Source organism: Dysidea avara, chromosome 14 (assembly GCF_963678975.1).
Source record: "Dysidea avara chromosome 14, odDysAvar1.4, whole genome shotgun sequence".
Taxonomy (NCBI): Eukaryota; Metazoa; Porifera; class Demospongiae; order Dictyoceratida; family Dysideidae; genus Dysidea; species Dysidea avara.
The window spans coordinates 6,013,582-6,022,048 of record NC_089285.1 but is presented as its reverse complement, the minus strand read 5'-3'; the positions used below and the strand labels follow the sequence as shown (position 1 = coordinate 6,022,048).

At 39.3% G+C, this 8,467-nt stretch overlaps 1 long non-coding RNA gene across 1 annotated transcript; it reads right to left on the bottom strand.

Annotated features, from left to right (window-relative positions):
* Positions 1–1,935: 1,935 nt before the first annotated feature.
* Positions 1,936–7,971, bottom strand: LOC136244468 (uncharacterized). Its single transcript, XR_010695269.1, has 5 exons — positions 7,686–7,971; positions 4,797–4,843; positions 2,678–2,716; positions 2,127–2,227; positions 1,936–2,076 (listed from the first exon to the last, which is right to left on the bottom strand). It is a non-coding gene; the product is annotated as an uncharacterized lncRNA (long non-coding RNA).
* Positions 7,972–8,467: the final 496 nt, after the last annotated feature.

Here is an 8,467-nt window from a genome sequence, read left to right as displayed (position 1 = left end):
CACCCTACAGTGTGTAGCAAGTAGTGTGTTGTGGTGACATCATCACCCTACAGTGTGTAACTATTAGTGTCATGTAGTGACATCGTCACCCTACAGTGTGTAACTAGTAGTGTCATGCCACAGTGCGTAGCTAGTTGTGTCTTGTAGTGACATCATCACCCTACAATACAGTGTGTAAGTAGTAGTGTCATGTAGTGACACTATCACCCTACATAGTGTAACTAGTAGTGTCATGTAGTGGCATCATCACCCTACAATGTGTAACTAGTAATGTCATGTAGTGGCATCATCACCCTACAGTGTGTAGCTAGTTGTGTCTTGTAGTGACATCATCACCCTACAATACAGTGTGTAAGTAGTAGTGTCATGTAGTGACACTATCACCCTACATAGTGTAACTAGTAGTGTCATGTAGTGGCATCATCACCCTACAATGTGTAACTAGTAATGTCATGTAGTGGCATCATCACCCTACAGTGTGTAACTAGTAGTGTCATGCTACAGTGTGTAACTAGTAGTGTCTTGTAGTGACATCATCAACCTACAGTGTGTAACTAGTAGTGTTATGCTACAGTGTGTAGCTAGTACTGTCTTGTAGTGATATCATCTCCCTACAGTGTGTAACTAGTAGTGTCATGTAGTGACATCATCACCCTACAGTGTGTAACTAGTAGTGTCATGTAGTGACATCATCACCCTACAGTGTGTGACTAGTAGTGTTATGCTACAGTGTGTAGCTAGTAGTGTCTTGTAGTGACATCATCACCCTACAGTTTGTAACTAGTAGTGTCATGTAGTGACATCATCATCCTACAGTGTGTAACTAGTAGTGTCATGCTACAGTGTGTAGCTAGTAGTGTCTTGTAGTGACATTATCACCCTACAGTGTGTAACTAGTAGTGTTATGCTACAGTGTGTAGCTAGTAGTGTCTTGTAGTGACATTATCACCCTACAGTGTGTAACTAGTAGTGTCATCGATCATGCTACAGTGTGTAGCTAGTAGTGTCTTGTAGTGACATTATCACCCTACAGTGTGTAACTAGTAGTGTTATGCTACAGTGTGTAGCTAGTAGTGTTATGCTACAGTGTGTAACTAGTAGTGTTATGCTACAGTGTGTAACTAGTAGTGTCATGTAGTGACATTATCACCCTACAGTGTGTAACTAGTAGTGTTATGGTACAGTGTGTAACTAGTAGTGTCTTGTAGTGACATTATCACCCTACAGTGTGTAAGTAGTAGTGTCATGTAGTGACATTATTACCAAACAGTGCATAGCTAGTAGTGTCATGTTAGGTAACTATTGTTATAGTGACATTATCACACTACAGTGTGCAACTATAATAGTGTCATGTTGTCTAACTATATAGTGACATTATCATTCTACAGTGTGTCCTAGTGGTGTCATGTTTGGCAGCAATAGTGACATTACAGTATAACCTCTATATAATTAATATTATATTAATTTAACAGACACTTTGGGACCAACCAATTGCAAGTTTGTTGATATTTTACTGTTACAAGGAGGTTATCCTATCTCAGAGGTAATAGGGACCTAATACACTGATCAATAAGCACCTTCATAATACAGTTTAAGACTGTTTCCAAGGTAGCTACAGAGACACATAAACAAAGCTAAACACAACAATGATTATTTAGAGGCACTCAATACGGAGAAAGTTAACCTGAATTGCCATTATAAATAAACACCAAGTCGCATGTTTCTACCTTTTGTTTCATCAAGATTGAGTTTGCAATTTGTTTTTGCATAATTCAGCCAAAAGTGGTGTCCCACCTACTCCAACACCCTTATATCACCCTACATGGTGTACAGTAGCTAGTAGTGTCATCTTAGGTAGTAGTGTCATCATTGGATACATTATCAAGAGTTTGAACGGTGTAGCTCCGTATTATGCAAAACCCCAGTAACAAACCATAAGTATAAATTGGAATTCTTAACAAAGCTCTGAATGAACTATACAACACTATTTCATAGCACACATTACACGTGAAAAGTCAAGTTTGTCACAATATCCTTTAACAGTATTAGGAAACAGTTCTCAAGAGTATTGATGACCTGCAGTACACATGATAATAAGCAGCAACACAGAACAGAATGTAGCTTACATTGAGAAACACTACGCTGTGTCTAGCATGGTTCGAATCGACCATCTTGTTCCTTGGTGTCTTCTCTATAACACATACTTCTCCAGATTCTTATAGCACACCTACAAAGTTAGAGTTGAACATGATATAACAAAACGGAAAATGGAGAAAGCACATGCACACACATACTTTTGGACTACATTATCCAACACGCACACACGCACATGCACACACTAACAAAGCAAAAAAAAAGCAGAGCCATGTGAAGCACAGCTACAATGCTTGCCACCCAGTAAACCAGAGCTGGGATGCCTGTGCACTACTCAGGAGCTTGAGCTTCAATAAACCACAGGAGAACTGTCCAAGTCTCATGGAGAGAGGTTGCAGAACTATACAGTATTATCATACTGTAGGATATACATTTTAAAATGCAATCCGTTACAGTGACTGCATATTGTTTCACTTCCACAGAGTTTCGAATGAGACCAAAAAGCTGCTAAAGACCAAATGGCCTTGCTTCATGTCGGATTTGTCAAACCCAATAAATGTGTATAGCATATAAGTACACTCACCAGCAGTAACATGTAATTCTTGGGTGTCCAGTAGCATGTCTGTAAAAAAGAGATTTAATGAAAATTAGACTCTGGGATGGGTGTGAAACTGCAGTATGCAAACTATAGACACTACTATAGTACATGACACTACACAGAGAAACATGTAGTGAGAGACACGTGTATCCATGTATCACATACACAGAGACACATGTAGCAGCATTACATTATAACTACATGTGTCTACTGTTGCTAAACTACATGACACTACTATAGCGTATGTGGTGTGTGCGTGTGTAGTGTGTGTGTGTAGCATGTATGTGTAGGGTATGTGTGTAATGTGTGTGTGTAGTGTGTGGTATGTGTGTAGTGTGCGTGTAGTGTTCGTGTGCATGCCTTAGTGTAGTGTGCGCGTGTGTGTCTCTGTGTAGTATGTAGAAAGTCTGTGTGTAAGGTATGTGTGTAGAGTGTGTGTGTGTGTGCAGTGTACGTGTGTGTGTAGTATGTGTGTGGTGAGTGCAGTGTGTGTGTGTGTGTGTGTGTGTGTGTGTGTGTGTGTGTGTGTGTGTGTGTGTGTGTGTGTGTGTGTGTGTGTGTGTGTGCACCTGTATGTAGTGCAGTGTGTGTCTGTGTGTCTCTTTGTAGTGCGTAGCATTTGTGTGTAGTGTGTAGAACGTGTGTGGTGTAGTGTGTATTTGTGTAGTACGTGTGTATTTGTGTGTGTGTGTGTTTCTGTGTGTAGTGCAGTATGTGTGTATTAGTGTGTGTGTGTGTGTGTGTGTCTGTGTGTGTGTCTGTGTGTCTGTGTAGTGTGTAGCATGTGTATGTGTGTGTGTAGTGTGCATGAGTGTGTGTAGTTTGTGTGTGTGTGTGTGTGTGTGTGTGTGTGTGTGTGTGTGTGTGAGTGTGTGTGTGTGTGTGTGTGTGTGTAGTGCAGTGTGTGTGTGTGCGTGTGTGTGTAGTGCAGTGTGTGTGTGTGCAGTGTGTGTAGGTCACTGTGTGTGTGCGTGTGCGTGTGCATGCCTATCTACTTATCTATGCTGGTCCATACGCACTTACGTGAGCAAAATCGTTAAATGATAAAAGCAGCTTGTACGTAAGAAAAGCGAAATGAAGTTTGTAATAAACAGTTACGAGTAAACTTTGTGATTTCTTTCTGGCAGGCTGAAACATGGGTGACACGACTCTCCTTATACTTTTTGATTTACTTTCTCTTCAAGTTTTACAGGCATTTAATAACTGAAAAACATTGGTACAGGCCTTGTAGACTTCCAGGAATAGCTTATCCCTTTGAGTTGAAAGTGTGTATGTCCCTTACGAACGTGAATGAAAATGAAGAGCAGCTTTGAGGCTTTGTTGAGAGGATTGGCGAGAAAAACATGATAGTTAAACTATAAAACAGTTTAGAAGATACTTCTGTGCATAACATGCCATCTAGCATTAATTTTACTCTTCCTGTTATACCACGTCATCACTAGCACAGTTAGGTGGGCTACATTTCAAAGGTCCCAAAAGAGTTTCATTCACAATTACAAGTGGGGGTACTTTGTACAGAGCCATTGGAAGGGATAAGCTTTTGAGATGTTTGCCATGAAGACAGCAGGAGAAAATTCTGTTGGGGAATGCATTTTCACACTTTTAGATACTTACCTAGCTCTGGTTTTATTTTCAAAACCAGATCTGGAGTGTTCGAGAAGAGCAACTGTGCATGCTTCTACATAGAAAGATAGTTAACAAACAAGTCTTACCAGAGATTTCTCTCACTTTCTTAACGAGGAAAATCTCAAAAGTTATCCCTTCTAATGGCTATCTGTACAAACAATCCCCACTCTTATTGCCATTTTTGTGCTATGATGTAATTGTGGATAAAGCTCATTAAATAACTGGACGGGACAGACTTGTACTGGAGCACACTGAGAGTGAACTTTAAACTTACAAGCATGCACTAAACATGTCACAATGCATGGCCAATCTTAGGGAAGAATAATTCACTACCATGAAACTTGACAATGATACAATATACAAATAGAAATTGTGACACAAAAGATCTAGAGTAGTAGAGAAGTCAAGGGCATTATGTAGTGTGGAGAACAACTATCAAATGAGTATATTCATACTTTCATTTAACAGTTAAACTTACACTTAGAATTTTCCTCGGGTATGTGATACCAGCGCTCTATCATCTGGCTACAAAAAAATAAATCAAGTGCATTACACTGCATATACCGTATAGCCTAAATATTTTAAGGGGAAACTTTTTTTTGCTGATTGTGCAGTGTTGGGGGGGGGGGGGGGGGGGGGGGGTATCAGCAAAATTTTATCCTTGAAATATTTAGACCTCCCATAGAGAGTAATACATTTGGGTAGTACAGTGGAACCTGTGTTACGGTCACCTGGATTAAGCGGTCACCTTTGTATAACGGCCATGGTCACGAGGTCCCAAGTATTTTCCAATACAAATGTATGCATTGTGGTCTGCATTAAGCGGTCACCTGTCTAACGCGTATAACGGCCAACCAAGAATTTGCCCATGAATCACTGTATACATAACTTTCTTCTTCGTATAGCGGTCGCTACCTTTTATGGTGGCTTGTTAAGCAAATTTCCTGGCACCACGGCATCATTTCAATTAATGCGCCGGGCAATTATCCCACTTCCTACCTTTCAATAAATACTATATAATCTATCAGTCTTCATTGCTTAATCGTATTCAATAGCTATAACCAACATCCATAACAGGCTCACCTTGCTGTTTCTGTACTAAAATATTACTACATTGTGGTTGGCGCGAGCCTCTTTATAATAATTACTCATTTATAACAGTCATAGCCACTAAAATGTTGCTGACCACCTTATGCAGGTTTTCTCTATAACAGCCACCTGTATATAAAGGCCAGATATATCTGGTCCCAAGGTGACCATTATAGACAGGTTCCACTGTATTTGTGAAAATTTTACCTTTAGCAACACTTAACCCTTAAACCTGCATAATCAAGAAAACTGGATTTAAACTTAATAAATACACATGCCTTGCATAGAGCGCTGTAACTTTCGAAGCATCCATTCTATGGCTATGCGATTTACATTATTCTACTTGTGATGGAACAAGGATTAAAATGATACCTAGAGTTTTACCCTAATGTTACATGGTGAGGCCATGAAAATAACTTTTTGGTAGGGAACATGCAAACTTTTTATTACATACCTCTATAAAATGGTCGATGACTCGATGGTAGTTGCTCCTATCACCTTGCAGTGACTTCCATAGGACTTGTCGTGAATTTTTGTATCAGGCAATATATGATTTACGTGAGTAATCCCACAATCAAAAGTAAGCATGTGGCAAGAATTATGAAACACGGAGACTTGACATGTCGATGTTCATCACTTCATAATAAGTAAGCCACTGTAGTCACAGTGCTCCTCCAAGTAGCCCAGTGGACACACTTTTTAAATCTATGTGTGTTTGTAAGGCTGTAAGAATTAAGTTATCTCACCTAGTGTCACCATGCGAGTCCATATTGTGTAAACATGCATTTTCGAAAAGCAGATTTAAGGGTTAACCTTGAAAAGAAATATTTAGGCTATACCTAGTAGTAATACCCCCACCTTTGATGTTGGCCATGAAAAACAAATTTATAAGGTGTCTGTATAAGGAATAAGGCGTCTGCTCTAGTACATTGCCTGCCTTATGATCTCAGGGTGGTTGACGATCCACAAAAGTTGGATTTCTTACCAAGAGTGTACCTTAACCCTTGACTTCTACATACAGCAAAAACTTAAATGAAAATTTCAACAATTTGTTTTGATAAAAGCAACTATTAAACTTTCGTGCTGTAAAGTTTCCCACCCAAAGCTTCTTTTTCCTAGGAGCTTCGGTGATTATATCAGACCATGTATGGAATTATTGGTAAACACCACTTGTCACCCTTAATCACTCACAAACCTTAATGCACTAGTTTGTAATGTACCGGACAGTAAACCAGCCACGTCTCAGGATATTAAACTAAAATTTTAACACAAGATAGATAAGCACCCAATACCTCATTTAACCTATTAAACAGAAAATAAACCAAAAAGGTAGGTTTCCAAGATCACGTTACAATTATTGAATGTAAAAGTGCTACTTGAAATGATGCTTGTACTGTCCTATGCCAAAATCCCTTGTTTAAAGGATGAAGATCGTACAATACAGGATACATTAGAGTGACACCTCCTTGACAGTAGGTAGTATAGACATGCTGTCTACTTCTAATAACGATACAGTCGAGTCCTTTGTGGAGACTTAAACCCATATGCATGCCATACAATGGTGATGGGATAAGGTAGAGGTTTAACCAGTTTGTATACAATGCATTTATTGCTCTTTCTACTCCACAACCCACATTTTAAAAAAAGCTGGTAGCCAATACTACTGGATTTTTTTTTTGCGCGATTTTTTTTTTTTTTGAAATATAACAAGTAAATAAACAAGAAACAGCAATTGAAGTACATGTGATGGAAGCATGCACCTGACCCTCACACATTGCAAGGTCAAGTGCTGCGATAGTAACTGGACTGGCAGGGTTACAGTAAAGAAAAACTGGTGGAGCATCTAATCCAGGACACTACACTACTGGTCTTTCTAAGCAGCAGGCAGAAATGCTAACCTCTTGTAAGCAATACTAGCCGCACCTCCCATTCCCCCAAAAAGTAGGGAATACCAATGGGGTGAAGGAGCCCATTTCAACATCACTCACTATAATATAGCTAAGATCAGACCGACTTTCTTCTTTTGTGTGTGGGTGGGGAATAAGTGATCTAGTACACTTCCCACAGAATTTCTGTGTAACGTTTCACCAGCTCTATGGTGGGTGCTGATTGGCCACTTATTCCGCACTCACACACTAAGAAAAAATTCTGTCTGGTCTATGCAAGATTACCATAGCCACGCCAACTGGTGCATTTTATTTAGAGAAAGTAGTCTGGTACCACACTAGCCTTTCAAAACAATATAATCTCAACGTGTGTATCTACTTATTCTACTTACCTTTAGTCCGTTTGAGCAGTTTTCTCTGTGTGCTGACCACTCCTTGGGGGTAGACTTGAGTTCTGGACAGAGCCTGGTACCACTACACCACGTGCGTACTGAATGAACGCTAAAATTTTAATTATTTGCCATGTCAGGAACAGAGGAAATTAACGCCTCGACGTGTTAACAAACCAGGTCAGCAGTGTTTATAAATTCTTAAACTTTGAGCATTGAAACTTATGCAATTGGAATTTGCGAATTCCAATTGCCTAATGTCCTAGTGACCAAACGGTAAAGTAAATAGGCGCTTCGCGCGCGCAGCGCGCGAAGCGCCTATTTACTTTACCGTTTGTAATATTAGACTTATAATTGGCCCCAAAATACACGCATCGAAAAGTCTCTAGTAGGCAGAAATAATTATTAGCTGTACAATTACTGGTTCTAAGCATTAATCATCTGACCTAGAACAAGGAACTCGACCTGGAGATACCTTACAGATTGGCATTTAGAAGTGAAGCAGAAAGATTAAAAAATTGGTAAAGCTTAAAAGAGGAAGTTACCTGTAAATTTAAATGTGACAGAACAGGATTAACCAAGTAAAAGGGATAAGAGTGATGTGATCAGCAAGAAATATTATACTGCTTCATATATGGGTGAAGTTGAACAGACAAGTGTTATTATTGATAAAGAGATACTTTTACAAGGTTTAATTAATTTGCTATCCCAATATTAATTGTGTTTGATAGGGCAGATGCTAAAAATGACTGGCATATGAACTATTCCCGAGAGGTACTAAAAGT